A 23,802-nucleotide genomic window follows, 5' to 3' on the forward strand; every position below is an offset into this window, starting at 1 on the left:
ACGGCCTACCTGTTGAATATTACAAGAAGTATATTGATATATTGGCCCCCGTATTACATAAGGTGTATATAGAGGTGTTTGAGTTGGGTTCACTCCCCGATACATTTAATGAGGCATTAATTTCATTGATACCCAAAAAGGACAGAGACGGGTTGGACCCAGCCAATTACAGAACAGTGAGTCTGCTGGGGGTGGACTGACAAAGACCCTGGCATCAAGACTAGAAGAAATATTGCCAGATATTATAGATGGTGACCAGGTGGGCTTTGTCAAGAATAAGTCATCAGCAGACAACATGCAAAGACTTATGCACCTAACATGGCTGAATAGCTATAACCCAACCACAGTGGTGGCTCTGTCACTAGATGCGGAAAAGGCATTTGATAGGGTAGACTGGGGATTTCTGACATCTGTCATGTCAAAATTCGGTTTTGGAAGGGACTTCTGTCGATGGATAAAAATACTATATTCCAAACCGAGAGCAGCTGTGTTTACAAATGTCATTCTATCAGACTTTTTTAGTCTCTCACGAGGAAACCGCCAGGGATGTGCGGTCTCTCCATTACTCTTCACAAGAGGACTCTGAAGACTATTTGGCAGAGAGACTTGGATTGTGAACTGAGTGAGGTGGAGTGGAAGGGTATAATTGGAAACTCAGGAAAATACATCAGGGAGGCTAGAGGGAAGTTTACTCAATATAAGATAATACACAGGTTCTACTTCACACCCTCTAGACTCCATAGGATGGGTCTATTACCTGATAATCTGTGTTGGAAATGTGGTACACAGGCAGGGACTTTCCTACTTGTTCTATGGGTATGTAGTCTGATACAGCTATTATGGGTAAAGTATTACAACATCTAGGGAACGCTCTGGAGCTTGAGATCCCAGTCACTCCAAGATTATGCTTACTGGGCGACCAATCACAAGTAATGGGAGTGTCAAAACATTATTTGGCAGTCATAAAGGTCGGGACGGTTACGGCAGCCCAGATTATCCTCAGGGTATGGAAGAGTACATCCCCACCAGACTATAAAAAGTGGATTGAAACCATTGCAGAAATTGCATCATATGAACAAATGTTAGCGAGAGTCAGTGACAGCGAGGATAAGAGAGGACTATGGGAACGTCTTTTTTACCACAAGCTCATAGGAACAACTGAGAAAGAATTGAGACGATTGTATAGCTGTGACTGAAAAATATAATAATGTGTGTGAATTACTCTGTATTGGCATCTATATGTAGGTACCATACACCAGGGAACCACTATAACCCCCACCCATCAGAACTGTCTCTCAGTGTGAAATAATAAAAAACTACATGGGAAAAAAAAAAAGTCATCCTATACACCATCTACAGAGGTTGGAAATCCTTATTTGTCGTCCTTATTTGCTGCAGGTGGCATGATCCTCACATGTGTCCTATCATATACTCCCGGCAACCCACCTGAAGGCATTGGCACCAGCAAGGTGGGCAAATTAAATGCATATTGATCACATGACCATCTTCAATTTTTCATCTTTTCCTTCTATTTATAATTCTAACAGCAGCATAGAATTATTAAAAAAAAGTGATTATTTTTAAGTTTGAGGGCCACTAAGAGAGATATTGAAGATCAATTTGTTTTTTTGTTAAGGTCAATGCTGTGAGACCAAGGAGTGGTCAATGCTCGATGAAGATCTGGAGCTGGTGCTTGAAGCGATTGAAGCACGATCAGCAGAAAGGAAGGTGGATTCACTCACAGCCATCACCTATAATTTGGCAAAAGAACAGTTTGGAACAGTGCCAAGGAGAGAGAACAAAGCCAGACCAGAAAGATCAAACAACTTCGGAAGGAGAATAAGTCCCTGAGAAAGCAGTTCAGATCAGCAAGCATGGGCAAAAAGGAAGGAATAAAGGAACTGACAGCCAGCCTCCACGAAAAGATCATCAGACTGAGAAGAGCTGAAGGATTAAGACAAAGGTGGAAATGGCAGGAAGCTGCACGAGCCCAGTTAATATAAGATCCTTACCGCTTCACCAAATCACTTTTGGAGAAGCGAGGTCTGGCACTCTAACAAGTTCCAAGGAGGAGGTGGAGGAGTTTGTAGAAGAGACGTTCAGTGACCCTTCAAGAAACTATGACCCTACCAGAAAATCATGGGCTTGGCAACATTAATCCACCAACATCCTCCTCAGCACAGAAGCTCCATCATGAAGAGAGGTTCAAGAGGTCATCAAGCACGCAAGATCAGCGTCTGCCCCAGGTCCCAGTGGTGTACCGTACAAGGTGTACAAAAAATGAACCAAGCTCCTACAAAGGCTGAGGAGGTTTATGCGGGTAATATGGGTCCAAAGGAACCGTAACCAACAAGCTGGAGAAGGGCAGAAGGGTGCTTTGTACAAAAAGAACAGGGATCTGTGGTTTGAGATGATCAGGTGCAAAGAGCAAACATATCGCCTCCCTCTTCAAAAAAGAGTGGGAACCCTCAAACACCCTGAATGAAGTGTGGAGATGACACTTCACATTTCCTTTACTGAACCTCATGTATGTGAAAGTGTCTCGTGAAGACAATGGAAGCCTTGTAATTGGAAAAAAGGCAGAAACCTCAGGGAGAAGCACATCCCTCTTCCTGGGATGGACGGAGAGTCAATAGGTGTTCAGTGTACAGACAATTACAATACAAATACGTAAGAATAGTATCGTGGAACAGCTGCCCAACATCATGCTTTTCCTATGATCTGAAAACAAATGACATTTGTGTAGCAACTCCTCCCTCCTTGTATGCTTCTGGATTGAAAATAGAAAGGTTTTGTCTTCAATGGACGACAGACCTTTTTCTCTTCAGTCTTAACTGTATTGCTCTTTGGGCACAATAAAGTGGAATCATATTATAATGTTTGAGTGCAGCAACAACACACAAGTCAACAGAGCAGTTCAGGTTGATGGACTGCTAATCCCTGATGATCTGTAATCATAAGAATAGTCTATATTCTTTACAAACACACAAGTTCCTCTATCACAGAAAGAAAGCAAATCTAATATCTTTTAAATATTTCATTTACTCAAGAATAGAAAGATCTCTTGAAGAGTCTGCATGACTCCTGAGCACTGCTTTATGTCTTGAAAGGAGCAAAGAACACCTTGTCTTGACATTACTTCTGGCTGTGTGCAATAAACCTAAAGAACGGGAGAAAAAGAAATTCACCATTCCCAGTGCCAATCGGCTGATAAAGCAATTCCTAACTAATGCTGGGTCTCAAATCACATACTTCCATACTTTAAACTGAGTATTATGCGTACCCAAGCGCATTCAAACCGAATGAGTGTGAGAAAATATAGTTATGCACACTCAACTCACACACTCATTCTGCCACAGATGACAAGCTGTCCAGCTCTGTGCCAATGACAGAGCCCACCTTCCTCACCAGTTTGTTCAGGCAAGAGGCGTTCTTCTTCAGGTTGCCTCCCCAGCCCACTACTGCATACAGGCCAGCACTCACTAACACAGACTGTAGAAAGTCTGTAGCAGATGTTCTCACAGATGTTGAAGCACACCAGCCTTCGAAGTTCCATGAGCTCCAGGAATGGGAAGAAAATCCAAACTTCACTGATCCTTGGGCTCTAAGAGCAGTTTCCATAGTGTAGTGGTTATCACATTACCCTAACATGCAAAAGGTACATTTGAAATAAACTCAGCTGTCATGTTAACATCTCTTTTTTCCCCTTCAAAATTAAGGTCATATCTCTGCAGAAGACAAAGCAGATACACCCCCTGTCACGACGGCTTGAGCAGTCCAAGGTGCTGTGTTCAGGTCACCTGTTCACTTTTTCAGTAAATGTCAACAATGTTTCTTGCAGGACTGAATTGCTGGTTTTGGAATTTTGCAAACAGTTAATACTGACCATAAATCTTCTTCTTCTCCTTTCGGCTTTGTCCCTCTTTAGGGGTTGCCACAGCGAATCATTGATTTCCATCTTTCCTGTTCTCTGTATCCTCTACTCTGACTCCAACTACCTCCATGTCCTCCCTCACTGCATCTATAAACCTCCTTTTTGGTCTTCCTCTCTGCCTCCTACCTGGCAACTCCATCTCTATCATTCTCCTACCAATGTATCCACTGTCCCTCCTCTGTACATGTCCAAACCATCTCAATCTAGCCTCTCTAGCTTTTTCTCCTAACCTTCCTGTCTGTGTTGTCCCTCTGATGACCTCATTCCTAATCCTGTCCATCCTGGTCACTCCTAAAGAGAATCTAAGCATCTTCAACTCTGCCACCTCCAGCTCTGCCTCCTGTCTTCTGCCTATCGCTAGTGTCTCTAAACCATACTAACCACAGTCCTGTAAACCTTTCCCTTCACCTTAGCTCAATTACTTGTTAATTACTGACCATAAATACCGATGACTATTTGGCAGAAGGATTTCAACTCAGGCTTTCCTGTTCATTCTGCCATTTTCAGTTGACATTCCTGAAGGCAAATCAACAGTTGCAAAGATTACAGATCCGTTTGATCCTGTTTGAAAGCAGTAGAGGGTTAAAATTAAGGACCTTCAGCGTGTGAGGCAAATGAAATAACTATTACACCCACCTGTCCATGTGGGCCAGCTGTCTACGTTATTGGACCACGCCAATAAATTGGAGTCAGATTCAGTTGGACCACCATGACCCTTAAGCTGAGCAAGCACAAGAAAATGATTGAAGGATTCAAGGAAATTAGACAGATAGATAGAACCTTCTCAGCAGAATCCTAGATCTGGACAAGTAGCCAGGAGTCAAACCTACAATCTTCCGATCTGATGCCAGAGGCGTGATCAATTGCACGACCAGCCCTGTATTTGTGTTAAAATGTAAAACCTGTGGATGCAACAATTTCGCCCATGTACATAGTTTCTTCACAAACTGAATAAGTATTGATAAGCACGAAGCCTGTGTAGCTCAGATGGTTAGAGCATCAGACTTTTAATCTGAGGGTCCAGGGTTCAAGTCCCTGTGCAGGTGATGACTTCATTAGCAACATTAACCTGCTTATGTGCCACATTCATGTGCAGTTTACCTGAAATACCTGGTATGTCAGCTCATGGTCCAACCTGTGCCCAGTTAGTGGTTGTTGTCCTGGAGCTACTCTGCTGCCTCTAGTGTATGTCCAGTGTCCAGATTGTGTGCAAACCCAGAGTGAGGCAGGTGAGGGCATCAGCTCCCAGAGAGCTCTGTGCTCTCACCTACAGCCCTGAGCTTTGCCCTTCAGAACCACGGAGAGCGGTGTCATAGGACAAACGACAACAGCTGAGAATGCAAACCCCCATCAGGATGGGGGATGTCCTCTTTCCCAGCTGCAGGGAATCAGCGCTGGATAAGAGACAAAAGGGAAGACGGAGGACGACAGCCAATCAGAATGTAGAGGAAGAGTTTGGGATGTGACATATTCAAATTCAAAGTTTATATCACATTTATAGCGTGTCCATGCAAACTATGTATGAACATGCTTTAAAAAAAAAAAAAAAAATACTCTACACATATGTCGGCTCACAAACTGACTAACAACGGAATACTTATTTCTTGCATCTTACATACCTGCATTAAAAAGTAGCAAACAACAGACAACCACTCTGAACACATTCCTCACATTGTTACATCAAGAAGAACCAACACAAGCTCATCAACAACAGTGAACATATGAGGTGAATCTTCAGAAGAAACACATTTCTCAAATCAGAAACTATAGAAATGACCCCTGGAAATATAGTATATAAATATAGAGTATGTCAGAGGACTGAAACCAAACCTCCCTCCGTCCAGAGTGACTCTCACTCAGGATTTATTCCTGCCATCAATACACTCCACTGCCATGTGTTTATGGAAATGACCCAGCCCGGCCAATCACAGCGTCTGACATAACAACTGTGACTGCAGTAACACAATGAAGGTCAGTGGGAAAGGAATAATAATAAAAAGACTACAACAGTCAGTGTTACAGTTACTGAAACACCAACGAGACACAAGCCTCAGTCAGGCTGAATTAGTCCTGGATACTTGAATAAAACTAAATGAAAAGTTAATATTTAAAATGAAGTTCAAGACATTTTTTTTGTGTAGTCTTGCGTAGCTCATGCAGGTGAACAGTGTTCATTTAGATCCTTGAAATATCTGAACTGAAGTTCTCCACATTATATTATCTGTAACTTATTTTAATTAGACTAGATTCACTTTAAATACATGAATATGGGGAAAATGTTATCATCCTATTGGATGATTTGAACAATAACTCTGAATCAGATTACTTACTCTACTTCCCTTTTCCAAATTCTCTCTACATACATTTGTCACCTCTTTCAAAAACTCGATCCACATCCTTATCCTACATATGCCTCTGATTCCACTTCTCCTAGTGGGTTTATTAGGGCCGCCCTAATAAATGAATGTATTAATAATAACTAAAGCTCAAAGCCTGGTCAGCACAACATACTTCTTTGGTTGTGGATAAGCCTGCCCATACATATACTGTATATGTGTGTGTACATGTATATATGTTTAGCTATGTTTAGCTTTGTAAAATCTGTGTATATGTGTTTGTGTGTGTGTGTGTGTGTGTGTGTGTGTGTGTGTGTGTGTGTGTGTGTGTGTGTGTGTGTGTGTGTGTGTGTGTGTGTGTTACAGGTTGTGTGAAAAAAAAGGACCCAAAGAAACAGGTCATGTGAAGATCTCATGAGAATATGGATGATAGTGGATGGAACGAACAAATACACATCTTCATCCTTTTAGGAGTGCAGGCACTGGCTGCATTTGCGCTGTGATCCAGCCAACCAGCAGTGTTTGTTTATATCCTGTCCAGTGGGAGTGTGTGGTTATCTTTTTGCACCATGGATACCAGTGCAGAATTACCATATCATTATGGAATCCTGAATGAAGAAGTAACATTTTTGTTTGAAAAACACAAAAACAAAAAAAAAAACCCACACAGCTATGGGCATTTTATTGTGACCAGTAACCTATTGCATGGGGTGTAGAAAGCATTCCTCTTGGGCCACCTATCCTGAAGGTCTGCCTGCTCCTGCACATCTGATTCAAATCAGCAAGTCGGCATCAGGCCTCGGAATGGAATGAAATGGATTGCCTTTATTGTCACATAATTTAGAAATGGCTGGCCTAGAAATTTAGAAGCAGCAAGCAAAGCTAGAACTGGATTTAGAGATAGAGAAAATAGAGAAGGAAGCAGCGGCTGGTGGGGGGGGAATGTCATGAACTGGTGCAGTTTAGTTTTTTTTTTTTTTTTTTGAGATTACAGTGGCTGAAATCTTCTAAAATGATGACAGCAGTGTCAAGATAAGTGTCATGCCCATTGATCATGTCATGTAGCTCCCTCAGTGCAGCCTATTTACAACACTCATAATAATGCACTGGGTTGTGGGTTTGAGCCCCACATACAGCGCTGGGGAATTGTTTGCGGCAACAGAATCTCACTGTACTATATGGTTCACACAATCCTCAATCTGAGGTCTTAAATGAATTAATCTTGAGCTGATTTCTGTATTGCAGGATTACTGAGAGATCAGGGAAAGTATAGTTTGAATGTGTTTGGCATAATACATGTAGTGATCAACCTAAGACACATGATGGGATCAGTCAAGTTTTCCTTTCATCAACAAACATTTAAGATTAAAACATCTGCGATGGCCAGGAATCGAACCCGGTTCAACTGCTTGGAAGGCAGCTATGCTCACCACTATACCACCATCGCCACAAAACGGAGGAAACAATGGAGGAGCTGGAATTCAACATGAAAGGGAACAGTCACAAAACTTACAGGTGATTTGTATAGTTACAGTTATTCGACAGACACTGACAGACATTGGGGCTGCAGTCCGGTTGAGTGTCCCAGACGATCCTGGAGCTGTCGGCCCAGAGACGCTCAGAGGGAGAAGAAGCTCCTATGAGACATGCAAACCTCTCCACCACGATAAGGTGATGACCCCCTGAAGAGGATTAACACCCACCATTGATAAAAAATAACCCGGGGGTAGGATTTGATTAAAAATATTAATGTAAATAATTAATGGGTGATGGCTGGATGAGGAGACAAAAGGGAAGACGGAGGACTAGACAAGCAATCAGAATGTAAAGGTAGAGTTTGGGACGTGACACATATTCAAATTCAAAGTTTATAACAAGACACCTGTCCTCCACGTCATCCTCAAAGTCCAGTGTACTGGAAGTAGCAATCATGGCACGAGCCTCAGCTGAAGCTACAGATGCTAAATCCGCATACAGTAGGAGACAATTAGAAATTTAGAAGCAACAAGCAGAGCTAGAACTGGATTTAGAGATGGTAGAAATAGAGAATAAGCAGTGCCTGGTGGGGAATGTCATGAACTGGTGCAGTTTTACAGTGGTTGAAATCTCCTAAAATGATGACAGCAGTGTCAGGAGTGTCAAGTGTCATGCCCATTGACCATATCATGTAGCTCCCTCAGTGCAGCCTCCTTGGCAATGGGGAGCATATACAACATACAACATGGCGGCGCACACAGATGCAGCGGCTCGTAGCTCCTCTCAGAAACAGCATATTTTATTGTTTTTGTTGGCATGTTTGTTTTATCTCTGCCCCACCTGTCGTGCGTTGATTTGTACCTGCAGTTGACAGGATCTTCTCCGCATTGGATTATGGAGCGAACAGTTCGTAATCGAGGACTTTATTAGCGCACATAGCGTTCCGCCGGACATAGCCCAGACACCGGGCTCCCCGTGGTCACTCATCCCAGCGGGCAGCAGGAGAAGGAGGCGGTGTAAGGAGAGAAAACAAAAGCGGGACTGCCGGGCCGGCGTCCTCACACGACTGCGAAGACGACCCACACAAACTGCCGCTGCCCAGCAGTTTCCTCTCAAACGCCAGGTCCCTTGCAAACAAGATGGATGAGCTGAAGCTTCAGCTGGAAGTAAACAGACTCGTGCGGGACTGTTGCATTCTGCTGATCACAGAGACCTGGCTCCACTCATCCATCCGGGACTCGGCCATTGAGCTAGCAGGCCGCACCGCCCACAGACACGATAGGAACCGCGACTCCGGTAAGAGCAAGGGAGGGGGGCTCTGCATCTACGTGAATAACAGCTGGTGCACAAACGCCACTACCATCGACAGGCACTGTTCTGCAGACCTGGAATTCATCACGGTTAGATGTAGGCCCTTGTACCTTCCGCGTGAGTTCACCGTCGTCCTGGCAACCGCGATGTATATCCCACCGGACGCTAAAGCTAGCATAGCTATTAGCCTCCTATACAACGCCATCAGCCGGCAGCAGAACGACCAACCAGAGGCAGACCTTGTGATAGCAGGAGACTTTAACCATGCTGATTTGAAAGTAGTGCTTCCACAATTCCATCAGCACATTAATTGTGCCACAAGGGGAGCTAAGACCCTGGATAAAGCCAAACATGGTTCAGGGCCACACAGCTGCCCCACCTGAGCTTTTCTGATCACATGTCGCTGCTCCTGATTCCGGCATAAAAACCACTGAAGAAGAGATCTCCCGCCATAACTCAGACTGTGACATCTTGGCCCGACCGTGCCTCTCATCAGTTGCAGGACTGCTTTGAGAGCACAAACTGGGCCATTTTCTGCCACCAGGACTTGGAGGTGTTCACCTCTACAGTGCTCAGCTACATCCAGCACTGTGTTAACACCGTCACAGTGGATAAGCACATCAGCGTGTTTCCTAACCAGAAGCCTTGGATGAAATAGGAGGTCAAGGAGCTTCTGAAAGAGAGGAACAGCGCCTTCAAGTCCGGGGACAGGGAGCGGGACAGTGCTCGCGCTGCTCTGAAGAGAGGCATCAGGGAGGCCAAGGCAGACTACAAGCAGAGGATTGAGGCGGACTTCAACAGCAACAACAGCTGGCAGGTGTGGCAAGGGTTCCAGCACATCACCAACTTCAGTTCCAGAAACACCTCTGCAATCTCTGGGGATGCCTCACTGGCGGAGGAGCTTAATCACTTCTTCGCCCACTTCGAGGTGGTGCCACCAGCGGGGCCTTCACTGCAGCAGACGTCCCCCCACAACCAGGCACAGGAAGTGAGGAGAACACAGAGGGCAGTGAACCCCTGAAAAGCAGCCGGACCTGATGGTGTGACGGGAAGGGTGCTGAGAGACTGTGCTGACCAACTGGCTGGGGTCTTCACCAGCATCTTCAACCGGTCCCTCTCCCAGTGCTCCATCCCACCATGCCTAAAGTCCTCCACCATCATTCCTCTGCCGAAGAAAAATAACATCAGCAGTCTCAACGACTACCGGCCAGTGGCACTTACCCCCATCATCATGAAGTGCTTTGAGAAACTGTTACGGAGTCACATCACATCATGCCTGCCACCCACACTCGACCCCCACCAGTTTGCCTACAGAGCCAACCGGTCTACGGAGGATGCCATCGCCACTGCTCTGCATTCCACGCTGACTCATGTGGAACAGCGAGGGAGCTACGCGAGGGCTGCTCTTCCTGGACTTCAGCTCGGCCTTCAATTCAATCATCCCGAGCATGCTGGTGGACAAGCTGGGGGACCTGGGCCTCTCCCAGAACATCTGTAGTTGGATCGCAGACTTCCTGACAGACCGCTCCCAGAGGGTGAGAGTAGGACACCATCTATCCTCAGCACTGAGGATCAGCACCGGTTCTCCACAGGGGCTGCGTGCTAAGCTCCCTACTCTATACCCTCTACACCCATGACTGCACCCCCACCAACCCGAACAACACCATCATCAAGTTCGCGGGATGACACCACGGTGGTGGGACTCATCTCAGGAGGAGATGAAGCTGCCTACAGGGTGGAGGTGGAGCGTCTGTCTGTCTGGTGCACCACCAACAACCTGATCCTGAACACCTCCAAGTCGAAGGAACTTATCGTCGACTTCAGCAGGTGTAAAACGGACATGCAGCCGATCACCATCAACGGTGACAGGGTGGAAATGGTGTCGGACTTCAGGTTCCTCGGCACCTACATCAGCGAGAACCTGACCTGGACTGTGAACACCACAGCGATCCTGAAGAAGGCACAACAGAGACTCCACTTCCTGAGGATCCTCAGGAAAAACAACCTAAAACCTGAGCTCTTGTTGTCCTTCTACCGCTGCTCAGTGGAATCTGTGCTGAGCTGTGGCATCTCGCTGTGGTTCTCAAGCTGCACCGCAGCAGAGAGGAAGCGGCTCCAGAGGGTCATTAACACCACCCAGAGGCTGACTGGCTGTCCTCTCCCACCTCTGGAGATGATGGAGGTGTTTCAGGGCAGTAAGGACAAAAACCAACAGACTCAAGAACAGCTTCTACCCAAGAGCTGTTGTTGCCCTGAACACCTCCAAACGGAACTGAAATATCCGCACCAGTGCAATGTGCTAATTTGTAGATAGTGGAATTGTATGTCTTTTTATATTATATTTTATATTTTACAGTCTTTTTATATTATATTTTATATTTTATATCAAAGCTATTTTTGCACCTGCTGTTACTTTTAATAATTTTGTTGTCCAAACCTGAGTCTTGTTATTATTGTTTCTTCTCTTCTGCCCCGTTCTGTATGTCTTGGACCACCGTCCTGTCCACTCTTCCTCCCACTGATTTGGCCACCTACACCTCAATCTTTGTTTGATTATGCTTTTAATTTCTGATTTACTGATGGTTATTGTTAAGTCCACTTCCTTTTTCTTTGTTGCTTCCTTCGCTGCCTTATCTGCTGCCTCCTTCCCTTTCACCCCAATGTGTGCTGGCACCCATACGAACACTACTGTGATCCCCATCATCTGAATTCTGTATAATGATTGTTGAATCTCAGTTAATATATCTGCTCTGCTGTTTGAGTGATTGTACCAAAGAGTCTTTAGTGCTGAGCTTGAATCCGAACAGATAACTGCTCTGAGGGGTCTTGCTTCCTCTACCCACTGTGCAGCTAAAAGAATTGCTACCATTTCCCCTGTGTACACCGAAACTTCCCCAGTGATCCTTTTTCCGACCGTTACGAGAAATTCAGGAACTATAAACGCCACCCCTGTCCTATCTAAATATTTGGATGCATCTGTATAGAGTTTAACGTAATACTTGTAATTTTCCATATTTGCCCTGACTGTCTGTACATTATATTCCGACTTTCTCTTTTTTCATCTGCATTAGTGACAAATCTACTATGTTTTCTGGCAATAGCCACGGTGGAACATTTGACAGTGGTACTGTAGGACTAACCTCTACATGAGCGATTTCAATTTCTTCTGATTCTTGATTCTTTCCCAACACGGTTCCAAAGTGCATCTTGTTGGATGTTCTGTCCCATGACCTTGTAAATTAGCCCAATACACCAGTGATAATTGTAACCTCCTCATTTCTAACGGCATTTCCCCCATTTCCACCTGTAGTGCTGCTGTTGGTGTTGTTTTAAATGCCCCTGTACATAGTCTCAGTGCCTGATATTGGATGTTGTCCAACTTTTTCATGGTTGTACTTGCCACTGATTTATATACTATGCTTCCATAATCTATGCTAGATCTTATCAGCACGCAATATATGACTTTCAGTGCCCTCCTGTCCGCCCCCCAGTCATACCCCACCAAGCACCTCATCACATTTAAAACTTTTTTACACTTCTCCACCACCTTTTGAATGTGCACCGCCCATGTGAGTCTCTCATCCAACCATATTCCTAAAAACTTAAACTCTTTTACTCTTTCTGTCACGTCCCTTGCCTCTGACCCCACCTAGTGGCAGCCTTCCTCCTCCGTCCCTCTTCTCCCCCTCTCCCTCTCCCCTCTCTCCCTCTCTCTCTCTCTCTCCCAGGTGTTCGGAAACGTAATCAGCGGCGGCGAGGTGTGTTGCTACTTAAGGAGTCTTCAGTTTCGCAATCTGCCTGCCCGAACCTTCATCCCGGTTCCCGGCATTCCTAGCCCCGCTCCATGTGTTCCCGTCTCCTGCTAAACCCAGTAGCCTGTCCGCAAGTCCTTCCCGTGTGCTCTAGTTCTGGCGTTCGCCTCCGTCAGCTAGCTTTTTCGCTTCTTTTAGCCTGAGGCCTCTTTGTTTTCGTAGCCACCTTTGTTTGTTAGTTTTGTCGTTTTAACCGGCCTTTTGCTCCGTGTCCTCCCTTAGTTCGTTTCGTAGTGTTTCGGTAGAGCTCGCTCCCGCACTCCTTTGTTTTGTCTCTGTGATCCGACCGGTAGTAGTCCGTGTCCTTTTGTTCTCATTAAAACCTCATTGCTTTTGACCATTGGTGTTTGTGGGAGTCACTGGTCTGCCCTTAGAGTTCCCTGGACCCGAACGTAACACTTTCCAGTTAACCCAGCCACTAGGGAGCAGTTGCGGAAGCCATTGTTGACTGGTGACGGTCCCAAGCCCGGATAAGTGGGGAGGGTTGCGTCAGGAATGCCATCCGGCATAAAACTTTTGCCAAATCAAATATGCGGGTGATCAAAATGATTTCCAAACAGGATCGGTCGAGGCCCGGGTCAACAACGACCGCCAACAGTGCTTTTCACCTACAGGGTATTTTTGGATATTGGATTACTGTTGGTCAAAGAAGAAGAGGACAAAGAAGAAGAGGGAGGACAATTGGTGCAGGGAATGAGGGAAAAGGGGAAGGTTAGAAGGATCAGTCTGAGGTTAGGAACTCTGAATGTAGGTTCAATGACAGGGAAAGGTAGAGAATTAGCTGACCTGATGGAGAGGAGAAGAGTAGATAATTTGTGTGTGAAGGAGACTAGGTGGAAGTTGTTCTATTATGGTCTAGATGGGAAGAGGAATGGAGTAGGGGTGATTATTAAGGAAGAGTATGCTAGGCAGGTGGTGGAGGTGAAACGAGAGTCAGACAGGTTGATGTGTGTAAAGGTAGAGATAGAAGGAGTAATGGTGAATGTAGTTAGTGGTTATGCCCCACAGGTGGACTGTGAGTTACAAGAAAAGGAAAAGTTCTGGAATGAGCTAGATAGAGTGATAGAGAGCATTCCCAGAGGAGAGAGAGTAGTGATTGGAGCAGACTTTAATGGTCATGTAGGGGAAGGGAACAGAGGTGATGAGGAAGTGATGGGCAGGTTTGGCCTTAGGGATAGGAACTTGGAAGGACAGGCAGTGGTAGACTTTGCCAAGAGAATGGAAATGGCAGTGGTAAACACCTATTTCCAAAAGAGAGAAGAACACTTGATAACTTACAAGAGTGGAGGCAGGTCTACACAGATAGATTATATTCTATGTAGAAGAGGTCTTCTGAGGGAGGTTAGCGACTGTAAGGTGGTGCCAGGAGAGAGTGTAGCCAAACAGCATAGGATGGTAGTGTGTAAGATGGTGATGGAGGTGAGGAAAGGGAAGAGGGTGAAGACAGAGAAGAAAATCAAATGGTGGAAATTGAAGAAAGAGGAATGTTGTGAAGAATTCAGGAAGGAGGTAAGGACAGTGCTGGGCCATGTTGAGGAATTCCCAGATGATTGGGAGGCTACGTGATTAGGGACACAGGTAGGAAGGTGCTAGGTGTGGCCTCAGGACAGAGAAAGGAGGACAAGGAAACCTGGTGGTGGAATGTTGAGGTTCAGGAGAGTGTACAGAGAAAGAAATTAGTGAAGAAGAGATGGGACAGCGAGAGAACAGAAGAGAACAGGCTAGAGTACAAAGAGAGGGCAAGGGAAGTGAAGAGGGAAGTGGCCAAGGCCAAACACAAGGCATATGAGGAGTTGTATGAGAGGTTAGATACAAAGGAAGGGGAAAAGGAGTTGTACAGGTTGGCGAGGCACAGAAATCAGGCTGGGAAGGATGTACAGCAGGTTAGGTTGATTAAGGACAGAGAGAGAAGTGTCATCACCAGTGAGGAAAGTGTGTTGAAGAGATGAAAAGAATACTTTGAGGAATTTGTTGGAATTATTATTATAATCATTATGATCATCACAGAACCAATTATCACATATTCCTCAGTTTGATTGTTTTAATGTACTCCTTTGTTTTACTGTTTCACCAATACTGCACAGAATGTCTGAAGAGTGTTTTGCAGATTGTTATTATCCAGGCATCAGTGGAAAAAGGGCAAGATGACCGTCTGCTGTAGATGACTCATCGACCGACAGAAAGAAGAAGACGTTTCCGACCCGGTATCTCTCCGCTACAGCGTGTGGGAGGTGCACAGTCTCGCTGCGGAGCACAACGTACCAGTCGTTTGAACAAGAAGACAGAGACTGTTGGAGCCAGATAATCACATGAATATTTTCACAACATATTGTTCAGAGATTGTGTAATCAGGGAGTGGCGTGCTAATAAAAAGAGAGGAAGCAGCAGAACACGCTTCAGAGCAGACAGGACATTGTAACTGAGCGTGTTCCTGTCTGTTCTCCTCGCGAGTAAGAAATATTTGACGTTTCTTGTCTTCTCTTCCCATTTTTATTAATGTTTTAGGTGACCTGAACCTGACAGAATTGTCAAATGAAGAAAATTATAGGGAACTTAGGAATGAGGAGCCAGAAATGATTAGGAAGGAGGTCGATCAGATTAGAAAGGATGAAGTCAGGAAAGCTTTAAAAAGGATGAAGAGTGGCAAGGCAGTTGGTCTAGATGACATACCAGTGGAGGTATGGAAGTGTTTAGGGGAAGTGTCGGTAGATTTTCTGACAAGGTTGTTTAACAAAATATTATACAGTAACAAGATGCCTGGTGAGTGGAGGAAGAGTGTTCTGGTACCAATTTATAAGAAGGGTGATGTACAGAGTTGTAGTAACTACAGAGGGATAAAGTTGATGAGCCATACCATGAAGGTTTGGGAAAGAGTAGTTGAAGCCAGGTTGAGACAGGAAGTGGAGATTTGTGAACAGCAGTATGGTTTCATGCCTAGAAAGAGCACCACAGATGCAATATTTGCACTGAGGATGCTGATGGAGAAGTACAGAGAAGGTAGGAAGGAGCTGCATTGTGTTTTTGTAGATTTAGAGAAGGCATATGACAGGGTGCCAAGAGAGGAATTGTGGTTTTGTATGAGGAAGTCAGGAGTGGCAGAGAAGTATGTTGGCTTGGTGCAGGACATGTATGAAGGTAGTAGAACAGTGGTGAGGTGTGCTGTTGGAAGGACAGAAGACTTCAAGGTAGAGGTAGGACTGCATCAAGGATCGGCCCTGAGCCCCTTCTTGTTTGCTTTGGTTATGGATAGGTTGACAGATGAGGTCAGACAGGAGTCTCCCTGGACTATGATGTTTGCAGATGACATTGTGATCTGTAGTGAGAGTAGGCAGCAGTTGGAAGAGAACCTAGAAAGGTGGAGGTTTGCTCTAGAGAGAAGAGGAATGAAGGTCAGTCGTAGCAAGACAGAGTATATGTGCATAAATGAAAGGGAGACCAGTGGAAAAGTGAGGTTACAGGGAGCAGAGGTAGTGAAGGTGCAGGAGTTTAAGTACTTAGGATCAACAGTGCAGAGTAGTGGAGACTGTGGAAGAGAAGTGAAGAATAGGGTGCAGGCAGGGTGGAACAGCTGGAGAAAAGTGTCAGGAGTGATTTGTGATAGAAGAGTCTCAGCTAAGGTGAAGGGAAAGGTTTACAGGACTGTGGTTAGACCAGCTATGATGTATGGTTTAGAGACACTAGCGATAGGCAGAAGACAGGAGGCAGAGCTGGAGGTGGCAGAGTTAAAGATGCTGAGATTCTCTTTAGGAGTGACCAGGATGGACAGGATTAGGAATGAGGTCATCAGAGGGACAACACAGACAGGAAGGTTAGGAGAAAAAGCTAGAGAGGCTAGATTGAGATGTTTTGGACATGTGCAGAGGAGGGACAGTGGATACATTGGTAGGAGAATGTTAGAGATGGAGTTGCCAGGTAGGAGACAGAGAGGAAGACCAAAAAGGAGGTTTATAGATGCAGTGAGGGAGGACATGGAGGTAGTTGGAGTCAGAGTAGAGGATACAGAGAACAGGGAAAGATGGAAATCAATGATTCGCTGTGGCAACCCCTGAAGAGGGACAAAGCCGAAAGGAGAAGAAGAAGAAGAAGAAGAAGAAGAAGAACAAATGTTAGCGAGAGTCAGTGACAGTGACGATAAGAGGGCTATGGGAACGTCTTTTTTTTTACCACAAGCTCATTGGAACAACTGGGAAAGAATTGAGACAATTGTATAGCTGTGACTGAATAATATAATAATGTGTGTGAAGTACTCTGTATTGGCATATATATGTAGGTACCATATACCGGGGAATCACTGTAACCCCACCCAACAGAACTGTCTCTAAGTGTGAAATAATAAAAAAACTACATGGAAAAAAAAAAAAAAAAAAGATTTGACAGAACGTTTTAACACAATAAAAATAATTTACAATTTACATCTGGTTTGTAAACATCACTTATTTTGGTCTTTGTGAAGAATTTGATCTTTGATTTTCAATGAAACAGACAGAGGATTGTTTTATTCCGAATAAACGCGAACTCATAAATTCATTACATTTATTTTTAATGAAGAAGCTTGTTCTTTACTTCTGATGTTGTCGATGTTCTTTGAAATGAAGCAGCTTTGACCGTCATTGCAATGTGCATTCAAACTTCATTGCTGAAGTTATATCTATTTCTTTTAGCTCCAGTATGAAGTATGAGTCAGTTTTGTCTTCTGACCTCATCAGGGAGGATCTAGTATGAAATGTGAAATATAGAGTGTGGACAGGAAGGAGACAGGAGCGTCTCCTCAGCAGCTCCTGTCCCGTCATATCTAGTGACATCCTGTAGACGGGTTGTTCATGTAATGGGGCACAGAGCCCGAGGTTTAGGAGCGGACCCAAAGGCGTGGAAGGACCAGCAGAGGGAGACAGTCGGCTGAGTCAACAAGTAGTTTATTGTACAGACAGAATACACAACAATGCAAACGGTAGCAAACAGATCCAAAGAACAAAACAACCGACGGGGAACAAAAGGTCGCGCACTATGGCGGATAACAAACGCTAGGGAAAACGAACCGATAATCACGCACTACGGCGGACACAGAATAACGGGAGCTAACAAACAGAAAATCACGCTCTATGGCGGACACAAAAACGCTGGGAACAAACGAAACGGGAATCACGCACCAAGGCGGAAACAAGAGCACAAGCACGGAACAAGCACGAAGGTACGGGAACGATGGCGGGAGAGTCAAGCGAAAGCACAAACAATCTGGCAGTGGGGTGCAGCCAAAGCACGGCTTAAGAGCAGGAGCAATCAGCGCGCCAATGAGAATCAGGTGCGCTGATTGCTCCCAATCAGCCTGGCCGCACCTCCACTGCTAGACAGGGGGAGGAGGAAGACAGGACATCCTGACATCTTCCGGCCCGTTCAACAACACTGGAGAAATCCAAACACATGATTCTACCTGATTCTCTCTCTGTCACCAGCTCTTTGGCAGCATTAAAGGGTATTATTGGAGCATGATTTGCATTATGTGTCTCCACACCAGACTAAAATCTTGTCTCATCCTGTTCTCTTAGTTTTCAGATCATAGGAAAAGCATGATGTTGGGCAGCTCATACACAATACTATTCTTACGTATTTGTATTGTAATTGTCTGTACAATGAACACCTATTGCCTGTCTGTCCATCCCAGGCAGAGGGATGTGCTTCTCCCTGAAGTCCCTGCCCTTTTCCCCATTACAAGGCTTTTTGGGTAGTTTTTCCTCACCCTGATTGAGAATCAAAGGTCAGAGGGTACAGTTTTGTACAGACTGTAAACTGTGATGCTGGACTATACAAGTAAAATTGAATTAATATTGAACAACAACAGAGAACCACTCTGAACATATTCCTCCCACTGTTGTTTCATAACAAACCATCAAGTGAGTTCAACAACTACAGTGAATGTGTGAAAAAAATCATTAGTCACTCTCAGCTTCACACGCAGCAAAAACAGAGGAGAAGTGAGACAAAAATAGAACAGACAGACAAACATCAGGAGCAAGCACACAAAACAAACATTAAAGCAACAACAAAACAATACAAACAAGGTGACAATGCAAAGTGACTCCGTGAAGTGACTATGCAAACAGTACGAATTGACCACAACATGTCAGCCCGATTCAGGTGTTACAGGCTGTTGTAGAGTCTGACAGCAGTTGGGATGAAGGACCTGCGGAACCTCTCCTTCTTACCCCGTGGATGTAACAGTCTGTTGCTGAAAGAGCTGCTCAAAGACCCCAGAGTGTAATGTAGGGGGTGAGAGGTGTTGCTCATGATGGATGTCAGTTTGGCTAACATCATTCTCTCCCCCACTTCCTCTACGGAGTCCAGCGGACAGTCCAGGACAGAGCTCGCTCTCCTGATCAGTCTATTGATGCTGCTCCTGTCCCTGTCTATGCTGCTCCCTCTCCAGCAGACCACAGCATAGAAAATGACTGAGGCCACTACAGAGTCATAAAAAGTCCCACACACAGGAGAGTCCCACACACTCCGAAGGACCTGAGGACTCCAAAGGACTCCGAAGCAACTCTGGCCCTTCTTGTAGAGGGTGTGGGTGTTTGTAGACCAGTCCAGTTTTTAGGTGAACACCCAGGAATTTATGGTTCTCTACCACCTCTATGTCCGATCCCTGGATGTTCACCTGTGTGAGGGAGGATGCATTCCTCAGGAAGTCCACAATCATCTCCTTTGTCTTGCTAGTATTTAGCTGGAGATGGTTACGGTCACTCCAGCTGACGAAGTCCCTGATAACTGTCCTATACTCCAGATCGTCCCCCTCAGAAACACAGCCAACAACGACTGTGTCATCGGAGAACTTCTGGATGTGGCAGTGTGAGTTATTGGAGGTGAAGTCCGAAGTGTAGAGAGTGAAGAGGAAAGGGGAGAGCACCGTACCCTAAGGGGCACCTGTGCTGCAGAGCACCACGTCAGACTCACAGTGCTGCAGCCTCACATACTGTGGTCTGTTGGTGAGATAGTCCTTAATCCATGCAGTCAGGTGTTGGTCTACTCCCATACTTTCCATCTTCACTCTTAGCAGCGATGGCTGGATAGTATTAAAAGTGCTGGAGAAGTCAAAGTACATAACTCTCACAACACTTCCGTAAATCACTGCGTCGTCCACCTCAATCCCAGGCCGGTAGGCTAACTGCGGGGGGTCCAGCTGATTGTCCACCATGGGTCTTAGCTCTTTCAGGATGATCCACTCCATAGTCTTCATCACGTGAGTCAAGACAACAGCCGTGAAATGGTTGGGCTCCTTTGGGCACCGTGTCTTCGGTACCCGGGACCACACAGGAGGTCTTCCACAGGGCCGTAACTTTCTCCAGGCTCAGGCTCAGATTGAACAATTCGCTCCCTGCGCTTAACACCCGATCTACAGCCTCGTTTCCTCCTTCGTAACTCCTTGTGGATCTCCGGTTTCTCCGCATCGAGAGAGGGTGTGTGTCACAAGGCTAACAGCTGAACCCAGGAGTAAACAATGGAGCCGTAGTTGAATGGGGAGCTGTGGTTGAGTGTGTTTCCTACCGCCACACCAAAAAGTTCCGAATATAGCAAGGCGCAAGCTACGAAAGTAAAAAAGTGAACCTCCATAGCTGCACCCTCGCTTAAAGTGCCCATGTGTTACGACCCAGATGGTGTTGGTTTGTCTAGGGGTGGAATAGGGAAGTAACAAAACCGGGTAACTTAGGCATGCAAGCCGTTTATTCAGTAGATAACAGATGAACTCAATTCAACACGGACCCAAAAGTCCGCACTCAGTGGCCCAAACCAAACAGGTCGGAGCTCGCTGGAAAATAAAGAAACAGTCCAACAATGGGAAACGTCGGAACACAAAACAAAAAGGCTACCAAAGACTCTTAATTTATAACAAAATAAAAGTACGCACAACACCAATCACACACGGTCGGCCTGGCTCTCACTTAGAGCGGCAATCAATCAAAATCAACCAGACAAAAGACAACCGGCAGGTCTGCCCAACAACCACAGACTGCTTCGATCGAGGCACTGACGGCGCTTTTTAATGGTTGGGAGATGATGAGAGGCGGATCCAGCTGATCAGCGGAATGGGCCGCAGATGGAGCACCCGAAGCGCTGATGGACGGGAGGCGGACCCAGCTGATCAGTGACAGGCGTCGCAGACGGAACCGTGGGAACTCGGTGAAGGCGGAGCACAACCGGGGGAACCTCCGGTGACGTCACGGGCATCCCCCCCTCGACCTGGTCCACCTGGCAAAAGATGACAACACACGCCCTGGATCCTTGGATCCGTAACACCATGTGACGGAGAATGTGTAAAAAAGAAAATAAAATCCTAAAATAAAATAAAATACTAAAGGAGCTGCTGTAACAAGTCGCCAGTCACACGGCGCCTGCAGAGAAAAGGTTAGTAAGACCGAACACTTTAGAAACACATTTCTCAAGTCACAAACTATAGAAATGATCCCTAAAAAGATAGTCTGAATGTGTTCAGAGGTAGTGATGTCACGAGATGTGAACATGGTGTTTCTGCAAAGCGCTTATCAAGGGTTGCTTCATTCTAGGGGAGGAGCCAAAAATGATGACGTCCAAAGCCCTGCTGCCCCGGCTGTACTATGTGATTGCTCTGGGAAGGGGTTCAGATTTTGCCGTGAAGTTTTACGGTGCCTTGTGAAAGGGTCTTCTCCAAGGCCAGAGCGGTTGTGTGACAAAAAAAAGAAATCATGTAAAACCAAAGGCTATTGAGAAAAATGAAAACATTTCCCCGTCCTGTACATAAGGTGCCATGGAGATTTATTCCGTGGAGCTCGACCGCTCCAGACTGGGCTAAGTTCCAAGATCGATTTTATCTCCTCCCTCATCTCAGTCAGCAGTCACCACAAACAGAAAACAATAGGCACTTCACTGCCAACTACACATTGTTATCACATTCAACTAGACCCACTGTCATTATTTAAACATTTGTGATCATTGGTTTCAATCTTTGTAGATAAATTATTGTTGATCATTTTACAATCATTAGATAATTTGTCAAATCGTTAAGATTAGACAGTTTCCCATTGACGATAAGTAAAATATACATCCCATAAAAATACAACTACGCATCAAAGAGTAACATGATGTTCTTTCATTGGATAAGGGTCAATGAATGCAGGTAAACCATCATGTCCTTTCAAAACTGAAGTCATTCAATGACTCTACATGATAGAAAGCCCAGAATCAAGGCACATTATCCATATATAATACACCCCATATGTCTGTACACTGCAATAAATACAGGACAAATCCATACACAACAAATGAACAAATTAATAGGTGCAGTAGCCTCCCTACACACAGTATACAGCACAAACAACAAGAGAGGCCGGTTTCAACTGAATTTAAAATTAGACTTGAAGTCACCAATACCTGAAAATAAACCTTTTTCTTTTATTCCCATCTTGCGTGAGTTGTAGAACATAAGCACAATACTGGGTTCAGAGATTGTATTCAACTACAAGCACAATGATACAGAGACAGTGCATGTCTTGTGCATGTACTCACTATAAGTGTTTTCATCATCTGACTTCAATCAAATCACTGTCAGTTTCAGTTTCATTTTTGTGTCAGTCGACTGGTTTTTAGGGACAATATATGAGACAACAACATATGAGATATGATGTGTCCGATGGTGACATGGTGGTGTGGTGGTTAGCTTCATGGCCCGGGATCTTTCTACATGGACTTTGCATGCGCTCACCATGTCTGTGTCGTTTCTCTGCAGGTTCTCTGGTTTCCTCCCACCTCCAAAAACAGGCTGAGGTTAATTGGTCACTTTAAACTGTCCATCAGTGTGAGTGTATGCGTGAATGGTTGTCTGTCCTGTCCATTGACAGATGGGCTTGGCTCCAGCACATCTGTAACCGGAATAAGTGACAGAAGATGAATGAATGAATGAATGAATGAATAAATGAATGAATGATGTCTCCATTTATTAATGAGGTGCAATGAAATGAAGGTTGAACTCAACATGTATTTAAGGATTCCCCAGTGTAATCGGCTGCATACAAGAGACTCTCATCCTGTGATAGCTCCACTGGAGAACAAAGAAGATTCTATCAACAGGAAATCATTTCACAACATCAGTGTGTACACATTTCATTGAAGTAATGACAAACAAAATGCAATTTTATATCATGAATGTTTTGGCTCTCCAAGTCTGTAGTACAGGCTTTGAACACTGGGCGACCACACATGATGCTGACAGAAATACGGCCAATTCGCTGAGTTGGTCAGCACATGGTACCAAAGTGTTGGTGTGTGCAGTGTAATGTTGGTACAGTACTGAACTCATGTGGAGATTAAAATACAGTAATCATCTCAGTGCAGCCTAATGAAGACTTCCGGAACTGCATGTGACATCTCATACTTGGACAAACACAAGGACAGATTGCGTTAAGGGCTTGTCTGGGAATTGAACCCAGGGCCTCTCACACCCTAAGTGAGAATCATACCACTAGACCAACAAGCCACAAAGCTTGCAGCTTATTTGTATAGTGCCAATTCAGACTGCACTACAATGTAAAGCTTAAGTAAAACTTAACAGATGTAAACTGACAGATGATGTGTCGAAAGAGTGGGAGGAAGTTTACAACACATTCCTTTGCCGTAGTCGATGCAGCCACAGCACGCATTTCTCACCTCACACTATACAATCACCACCTGGTCAGCAGGTCTGCTTTGCGAATGACATTTGTGTAGCAACTCCTCCCTCCTTGTTATGTTTCTGGATTGAAAATCGAAAGGTTTTGTCTTGAATGGACGACAGACCTTTTTCTGTTCAGTCTTAACTGTATTGCAAAATACGTTAGTTTCCTCAACCTTATGCTACTTCCATCATGCTCAATCAGCTTGAAATCCTGATCCTCGGTAGGCCTCTGATTCCTCTTTTCCTTGTGTGTTCACC

The 23,802-nt window shown here is 45.0% G+C and overlaps 3 non-coding genes across 3 annotated transcripts; 1 reads left to right on the top strand and 2 right to left on the bottom strand.

The window, feature by feature from the left end:
• The first annotated feature begins 4,906 nt into the window (after positions 1-4,906).
• On the top strand, positions 4,907-4,980 carry TRNAK-UUU (transfer RNA lysine (anticodon UUU)). Its single transcript has one exon. It is a non-coding gene; the product is annotated as a tRNA-Lys (tRNA).
• A 2,665-nt stretch (positions 4,981-7,645) lies between these two features.
• On the bottom strand, positions 7,646-7,717 carry TRNAG-UCC (transfer RNA glycine (anticodon UCC)). The gene has a single exon. It is a non-coding gene; the product is annotated as a tRNA-Gly (tRNA).
• Positions 7,718-23,295: 15,578 nt separating this feature from the next.
• On the bottom strand, positions 23,296-23,367 carry TRNAP-AGG (transfer RNA proline (anticodon AGG)). Its single transcript has one exon. It is a non-coding gene; the product is annotated as a tRNA-Pro (tRNA).
• Positions 23,368-23,802: the final 435 nt, after the last annotated feature.

This window comes from Lampetra planeri, unplaced genomic scaffold, assembly GCF_965212315.1.
Source record: "Lampetra planeri unplaced genomic scaffold, kcLamPlan1.2.h2 scaffold_1084, whole genome shotgun sequence".
NCBI lineage: Eukaryota > Metazoa > Chordata > Hyperoartia > Petromyzontiformes > Petromyzontidae > Lampetra > Lampetra planeri.